The following is an 8,365-nucleotide window of genomic DNA, read 5'->3' as shown; positions in this document are numbered from 1 at the left end:
GCTACTACCGATATTAAGAACTTGGGGGTTGAGACAATGCAGACCCGCTCTCTTAAGACTGCAAATGCTGGAAACGGAAAACGTCTGTTATTTTGTTAGTAGTTTCTTAAAATGCATCGTGAAACACAGAAAGAACCTTTAAAAATCCTCGTCAAGCCCATTTTGAGCGGCATCTTGCACATTTTTTATTAATTCTTTTTTATCCATGAAATGAATTTTATATGAAATATTATGTAATATGTGTACTTCTGTAATGCGTGATATTACTTGTGTCTTTTATGGCTTTTCCATTGTGAATAAGCCGAATAAAGATTTTATATATATATAGGTGCAGTCAGACTGTATGCACAAATTGCACAATCTCACACACATTCTACATGCCTTCTGCATGCTAAGAGAGTAAGAGAGAATACATGAAACCCCTGGTCTGCAATTAGAGGGATGCTGCACCAATGGCGTAAGTTCAAGACCCCCAGAGTGAACCAAGGGAAGAGATATGCTGGATAGTGGGAGGTAGCCTGCAGAAGGTACTGAGAACCAGAGGGAGACTAGACAGTGTAACAATAGTGATTTTACGACCTACAGACTACACATTGACACCATAACGGTGACCCTGGGTTGAGTAGAGAGATATTACAAAACAACAAAATGAATATTATGACCCTAGAGTGCACTGAGACTGACAGCAAAACCACAATTTACATCAGCAATCAAAAGTAAAATGGAGACCGCTTAAAATATACCCAGTTGTCAGGTTTTGGAGTTGTAAACTCGTTGAAAGTCCCTGTGGTTCTTGAACACCTACGGCAGAGAGCAAAGAGGATCTTGCCATCAGGTGTAGGAATGAGGAAAGAAACATGGAAGGGACTGAGGAAGAAATCATGGACCTGTTTCCACGCTTCTTTCAAGTTTGTCAGTTTCAAGGGAAGGCACCAGTCTGCATAGATGTTAAGAAACTGGCAGATCTACCCCAGTCGGAAGACAGAGGACAAATGGTAAAAAATCAGTCCAGGTGGTAACCAAATAAAACCCAGATGGAAATATGCTGGCTGGCTCCAGCAGTGCATAGCGCTATTACTAGCATGAAGCTGGCGTGGTTATAAATGGAATACTACAGAAAACGGGGTAAGAGAACACAAGGCAAGGAACATTTGAAGCAAACATAGAAACTGGGGGGACCAAAAAAGAAGGAAAACAAGCAATAACGGGTGCAAACTGGTAGTTGAGGGAAAACCCAATGCAAATATTGAGCACGTTGCCAGGTGAAGCCTAATAGTAGTCTTCTTTTGTCTAAATAGTGCTAAACGTCTCTTCACCCAGACGTGACCCAAACCCAGGAAGTGAGTAACTACTGCCAAAGTGCAGTTAGCAGTCTAGTGTTGCAGCCATTCATAACTTCCATTGGCCCGTTCTCCAGTGTCTATGGCTTCCATGCACATGTTGTTTCCTCTGAATCCTCACTCATTTGAATAAAACTTTCTTGAGACTGTTTAGGTAGGTTAGTTCAGTAGATTCATACCAACTCTGATTCAAGAATGTATTTAGGCCTCGAAGTTCAATTTATGTGTGCAAATAACTGTATTTACAAGCGCAAAGAAATGTTGACCTTGCAAATGGTATTTGCTGACATGGAACTTCCACCAGTGATGGAATTTCTGTGCAAGTTAGTGTCATCTTAGTGGAGGGGGAGGGTTTTTGTGCATTCTTGGGAGGGGTCACCAGAACAAGTTGCTCAACACCCAAATACCTACAAGTGCATGGGTATTCCTCAAACCTTTCATGGCACTTTGCCACCTCGAATGCTTATATGCATTTACTCCTGACCAAGAATGCAACACATGTCTTTGCGTATAGTATTTGGGGGAAATGTTCCTACAAATTGTTGAAGCAGTAGGCCAAGGAGTTTTCCATCAGTGAAAATAAAATTAATTTTGGGACACATCCCTTTCTAGAGCGGTTTCAACAGGAAATGCTGAACCACTTACAATAGGCACACCAAACGCCACAGGACACCACAGCAATGGCAGATTGTGAACTATGTATATGACAAATAGCAATACTGAGTATGTGGAATTTGTTGTCACAGCTCCATTTGCAGGGATGTACAACTGCTACCTTCCTGGAAGTGAAAATGCTTGCACGTGTCCCTGGTTCCTGGGTATCTACTATGTGCACAGATATGCAGGATTACCACTGGAATAATTTGAGAGAAAATCACAAACTCCATACACAAGCATTCGACTACAAAGATAAAATGATCCCAACTTACTGGACTGTTGTGATGAGCAATATGGTTTTAGGAGTGTGCCACAAGTAAGGGAGGCACAATCTGGGATAGAACCTTCAGGATTGCCAAGAGTATGAAAGCGAGATAAGTGTGTGGTGCAAACCTTAGTTTCTAGGCCTTCCAGTATTCCTCTGACAGTGAGGGTGATCTAAGGACATTTCAAGGATTCATAAAATAAATGAAAAGAGACATCTTCTGAGACCCCAGTAAGAACCTGATGGCCGTGTGACCCACGAGCACACCGTGAAATTCGCTCTAAGTGCCATGAAAATCTCGTGTTTTATGCTAATGAGAAAGCGCACGCCACATGCAGTCTGGGAAGCCACAGCAGGGTTGACTGGCGGCGACTGATATACAGCGGCGCATCCTGTAAGCACCAGGCCCAGATGTTCCGAGTATATAACAAAGGAGCCTGATTTTATTACATTTTATGTCCCTAACAGCGGGAAGCGTCTGTAATAGGACGGCTTCGCGCGTCGCCGTCTCTTTGTTCTCCATCAAATGGGCTGGAAAGAGCTGCATTTACCGAAAAAATTGGATGAGGCAGCAAGTCTAAATGCCTCCACACCGCCTGCGCATTTGTTAGATGATGCGTTTAAGATATAACAATTTGTGACTGCATTAAACTACTCTTTAACCTTAGGGTCAACGTGTCATATCCAATGTTGAATGTGACCGCAAATATTCCCCTGTGGAGCAGCGATCTGAGGAGGAATTAGAAATTAATGGAGGGTTCCCAGGAGAAAGGTGTCTGAAGCACTAAAACATCACGAGAACGGGCGGTGACGGGTCTGCTGACAGGGAGCCCTAGGATTAAAGGGAATATAGGTAGAACTATGGAAGCCCTATCACTGCTCTGGTGGTGAAGAAACATCAAATGCGTGACAACTGGAAATACACCCAAATTGGAAACAGAGAAGCTGAACTCTTCTGTCACCCTCAAAGCAAATTGAGCCGAAAAATGTCAAAGATTGAATGGGCACGAGGCTTGTCTCAACAATTCATTGTGCTAGCCAGTAACTTGGGTTTTATTGGAATCATTATTAATGAAAGACTTCAAGAAAGAAATATAGCATGTGAGTTGTGAGAATCTGGGGGCATATTATCAAGGGGGTTTATCTCCACTTTTTTGGCTTTAAAAGCCAAGAGAGCGGAGATAAAATTATCTCCCTATTACCTAGCTGTCGCAAACACCAGTTAGCGACAGCTAGTAGGAGATAGCGACCATCTTGGGCCCCACTTTGCATGTCAGTGATATTTATCACTAATGACATGCAAAGTGGGCGTGCCAAGATGTTAGCAACTGAAAACAGTCGCTAACATCGCTATCTCCTATTACCAACTTTTGGAGATATTCGTGCTAAGCGCGAATATCTCCAAAAGCTAACACCTGCCCTGAGCAGTTCTAAGCCATGTTATCCAATGGGAGGTGGATAACATGGCTAAGAGCATTAGCTCGGTAATGCATGAATATCGCTGACTTTTCAGCGATATTCATGCATTGCGGCGATTTTTATCGCATTTGCGTTAAACCTTGGTAATACCAAGGTTTATTTGCGGTAAAAATCGCCGCAGCTCAGCAGTAAATTTTTGTCTCTAACCAAGCAATAGCGATAATTATCGCTATTGCTTGGTAATATGCCCCCTGTTCTTTTGTGAGAGCAAGGCATTCTGGGTAAGGCAAGTGTAAGCAAGCAACCTGCAGAAGACGTAAGTCAATTTTCAAATAAAAATCATTTTAGATGTTTATGCAAACCAGATAGTCTTAAGAAATTCCCTTGTCAATGGCTCTTAGATAATATCTATTTTCTTAAAATTAAACAGGTGTGGATGGGCAACCTTAACGCTGGCTGCTGAAAAATTCGGATTCTGAGTTCAAATCCTGGCAAGCAACACACAGCATTTCATCCTTCTGCGATCGATGTATTGAGTATAAACAAACGTATAATAGTGTTCTCTGTTATTTACAGCACAAGGAGATTGCAGAAGTGCAGTATTTAACCCCAGTTTTTGTTAATATCATTTGTGAAATTCTTTGTGGATTAAAGCATAACACAAATTCGGACTATTTTTTGTTATTTAAAAGAAAGCTTTGGGCCCGATTCGCAGAACTAACTTAAGACAAAATGCTAAACTTACTACTTTTGGTATTCACAGAAGTTAGGATTTTGTCTTAAGTTTTCTTAAGTCTGTCTTAATTCTGTCTTAAATTCGTCTTAAGACAAACTTAAGACAAAATCCTAATTTCTGCGAATACCAAAAGTAGTAAGTTTAGGATGTTGTCTTAAGTTAGTTCTGTGAATCGAGCCCATTGTATTTAAAGATAGGCTCAAAATGGCAACCACCAATACAATCTGGGGCAGATTTACAAGCCCCTTGCACTGCCAGTGCATCACTTTTTGTGACGCACTGGCAGCGCATTTTTATGGCCTATATTTACAAGGACAGGAAAAGCCACCCTGGCTTTTCCTGTCATTGTTAATACGGCCCCTTTACAATCAGCACTTTGCGTGAATGGGGTGTTCCATAGGTGTTGCTGTGGGTGTTAATATGTGAGGAAACAAGGACCCCCTGTTATGGATAAAGTTCCTGGGTCAGGGCAAATAATGTATGCAAAGTAACATACCCAGGCAAGCAGTGTAAGCACTGGCACAATTCAATTAGCAAGCAGAGTGAAAGTAAAAGGTGAGACACTGAGTTAGCACGAAAAGTACAATTTATTAGATTTCATAAAAAGTGTCATGAAATAAATCATTGACATATTGATAAAACATGATAAAAAAGGGTCTTTTAACAGATATACATTGTTTGTTTGTACAGTAAAACAATATAGTGGAGAGATGGTTTCCTGTCTACGCGTTTCGACACGTTGAAGGTGTCTTCCTCAGGACACTACCATCTTGATACTAGAAATAAATAAACAATATTTAAAAATGTGTCTTTGTGCTAAACAGTGTACATAGATAAATACAGTTTACTAGAGCATTTGGGCCAGTGGGATGATAGGGTTTCATGATATACCGCATAACATCAGTTCATTTCATTTAGCATGCAGAAAGATACTGACAAGACATGATTTCAGTCACAATAGTTGTTTTAGAAGAAAATCTTTGATAGGACATAGTTTAATTAAAACAGACAGTTCACATTTCATTGTAGGGGAATGTCAAAAGAGAGACACAGAGGAGAGTGATGAAGATGATATACAAGTATTCTCACTCCCTCAACAGGACTAATTATTATATGCACCTCACCGGGAGATGCGATGTCCATAGTGCACTTTAAACATATCTGCCCTTTATCCCGTTCAATAAAACATAAGGTAACCCTACCAAATATACAGCAACTATCGATCTACCTCCATATTGCCTTTGGTCTCAAAATGATGAAATCGATTCATCGCTTTACTGTCTTTATATCCTATGGACGACTAGAAGATATACCTTTTAAAGGTGAAACTGTTAACCCATACCACCGTTTCGCTAAACCGTTTTGAACAACATGCAGATAATTATAGCATACACCTTTAAAAGGTGGTAATGTCAACTAGACCTACCAATAACATCGCGCAGTATATAAACCAATCATTGTAACCATATCAAACTAATTCACTGAACTTACTGACGCCAGACCACGCAGCTCCGGCACGTCATTATCTTTTCTAACGCAGGTAAGAATCATAAAGATACCGCACCATCCATAAAACTAATTCGTAACGCTGTTCCTCACGTACGGCTATTTTTAATTCTAGATAGCCGGTAATCTGAACCCGCCTAAATCACACTCAGCTGCGAAGCCACCCTGTTCCACTGGGGCTATAGATGCCATTTCACGTAGTGTTAATCTGTCATCATTCTTTTAAACACAGGTAAGAAATGTGAAGAAACGTAATCACCCATGATAGCGCTAACTTTTAAAATAATGACCTGATGCGCTGTTCCTTATTTGCCGCTATCTTATTTTCAGATGGTTCTTTGAACCCGTCCAGACCGTGTTTTAGCTGCGAAGCACCATTGCCCCGGCTCACTATACATGCCTCTACACAGGTAAACAGCAACAGAGATAGCTTAGCATTTGACAAATCCCGCAGCGTCTGAAATAACCAATTGATGCTTTGCCCTTTAATTATGGTTATTCGTTTCTCTTGACAGCCGGCTATACATTTCTGGCTAGTTTTTTCTTGAAACGCAATAACACGGGGCTTCAATTTTTAAAACCACGCTGATCGGGCTCTACAAAAAGACCTCGATAAAGGTAATAAAGCACGCAGATAGACCAATACATTACAACTGCAACAAAGTAACAAATATTTAACCAAGCATCATCCCCTTGTTCATTAACGTAGCATGACTATGCCCTAGACTCTTTTTAAACGTAAAACTATTAGGCTTAACTAATATCTCCCCTTTATAGCTGCAGCACGATTATGCCCAGAACATGTCTGTCCCTAGGATATAAACATTCGCTTTACAAATGTAAATGAATATGAGGATCTAATCATCGTTTGTTCATCTTTATATACATATTTCATTTTTAACATCTAGATAACGGCTAGATAACGGCTCTGGCAATCTGACCTCTATCATCACCAGATACATATAAATTTGAAACATCTCATGCGTTAACATACGATCAACAGAGGATTGGCACCACATCCCTTTTCCAGATAAAGAAAACTATCAATACATATGCTGGCTAAGAACACATTGTCCCTCCTCTGAAATAGGGATGATGTCTCTCGCGTCTATTTTTTACTAGCTATGAAATATTCAGCAAATTTACAGGACAGATAAAAATATAATGTACATATGAGATAAAAAATTCAGAATGGCACCTCTTCATTATTTTGTATTCTAAACATCCGTATGGGCCAAAATATTAGACTATATGCTAAACTCAGCTAGTATCAATAGACTTAACTATTAACAAACTATGCTCTCAGTAGATTTATCAACAGACACGTCATGTACCCCCAGGTAACCTAACCACACTGCCCATACCTCTGACCTTTTAGGGACTGAATGCAACCTTATGGAAATCTCTATCTCTCCTGAACAACGCTGATGTAACTTATCTACACAGGGAGCTATATCAGTACTTACCAGCTGTACCTCAGGTATTTATTAGGTATTATCATCTACCTATTATTAATGTGATTTCATTCTAAACTGCTTATATTACATTTCCTCCCTACAAAGATTTCCTCAGTTTTACCATTATCCTGTTCAATATAATTTTGCCTTGAATTTAATATACATTCTAACTGTTTAAACAATATCCCTAACTGATTAGATACCCCTTGAGCTATAAAACTCTCTATTAAATTTAGAACAGTCCCCCCCCCCTTAAATACTACCAAATAGGCCAAAACAAACCCCTGATTGCTTTAATATCTGAAAGGAACAGATAAACACCACTCTCTTTTCTCCTTTGTTTAATACTTGTATATCAACTTCATCACTCTCCTCTGTGTCTCTCTTTTGACATTCCCCTACAATGAAATGTGAACTGTCTGTTTTAATTGAACTATGTCCTACCAAAGATTTTCTTCTAAAACAACTATTGTGACTGAAATCATGTCTTGTCAGTATCTTTCTGCATGCTAAATAAAATGAACTGATGTTATGCGGTATATCATGAAACCCTATCACCCCACTGGCCCAAATGCTCTAGTAAACTGTATTTATCAATGTACACTGTTTAGCACAAAGACACATTTTTAAATATTTTTATTTATTTCTAGTTTCAAGATGGTAGTGTCCTGAGGAAGACACCTTCAACGTGTCGAAACGCGTAGACAGGAAACCATCTCTCCACTATATTATTTTACTGTACAAACAAACAATGTATATCTGTTAAAAGACCCTTTTTTATCATGTTTTATCAATATGTCAATGATTTATTTCATGACACTTTTTATGAAATCTATTAAATTGTACTTTTCGTGCTAACTCAGTGTCTCACCATTTACTTTCACTCTGCTTGCTAATTGAATTGTGCCAGTGCTTACACTGCTTGCCTGGGTACGTTACTTTGCATACACACGTTGCTGTGGGTGTTCCCATGCAACACCCATGG

The 8,365-nt window shown here is 39.7% G+C and overlaps 1 long non-coding RNA gene across 1 annotated transcript; it reads left to right on the top strand.

Annotated features, from left to right (window-relative positions):
- The first annotated feature begins 5,906 nt into the window (after positions 1-5,906).
- On the top strand, positions 5,907-7,392 carry LOC147692941 (uncharacterized). The gene is made up of 4 exons (XR_015299849.1): positions 5,907-5,957; positions 6,039-6,155; positions 6,254-6,333; positions 7,302-7,392. It is a non-coding gene; the product is annotated as an uncharacterized LOC147692941 (long non-coding RNA).
- Positions 7,393-8,365: the final 973 nt, after the last annotated feature.

This window comes from Lissotriton vulgaris, chromosome 9 (assembly GCF_964263255.1).
Source record: "Lissotriton vulgaris chromosome 9, aLisVul1.2, whole genome shotgun sequence".
In the NCBI taxonomy this organism is placed as follows: Eukaryota; Metazoa; Chordata; class Amphibia; order Caudata; family Salamandridae; genus Lissotriton; species Lissotriton vulgaris.
Note: the sequence above shows the minus strand (reverse complement) of the source record. Positions and strands in the feature narration are given on the sequence as shown.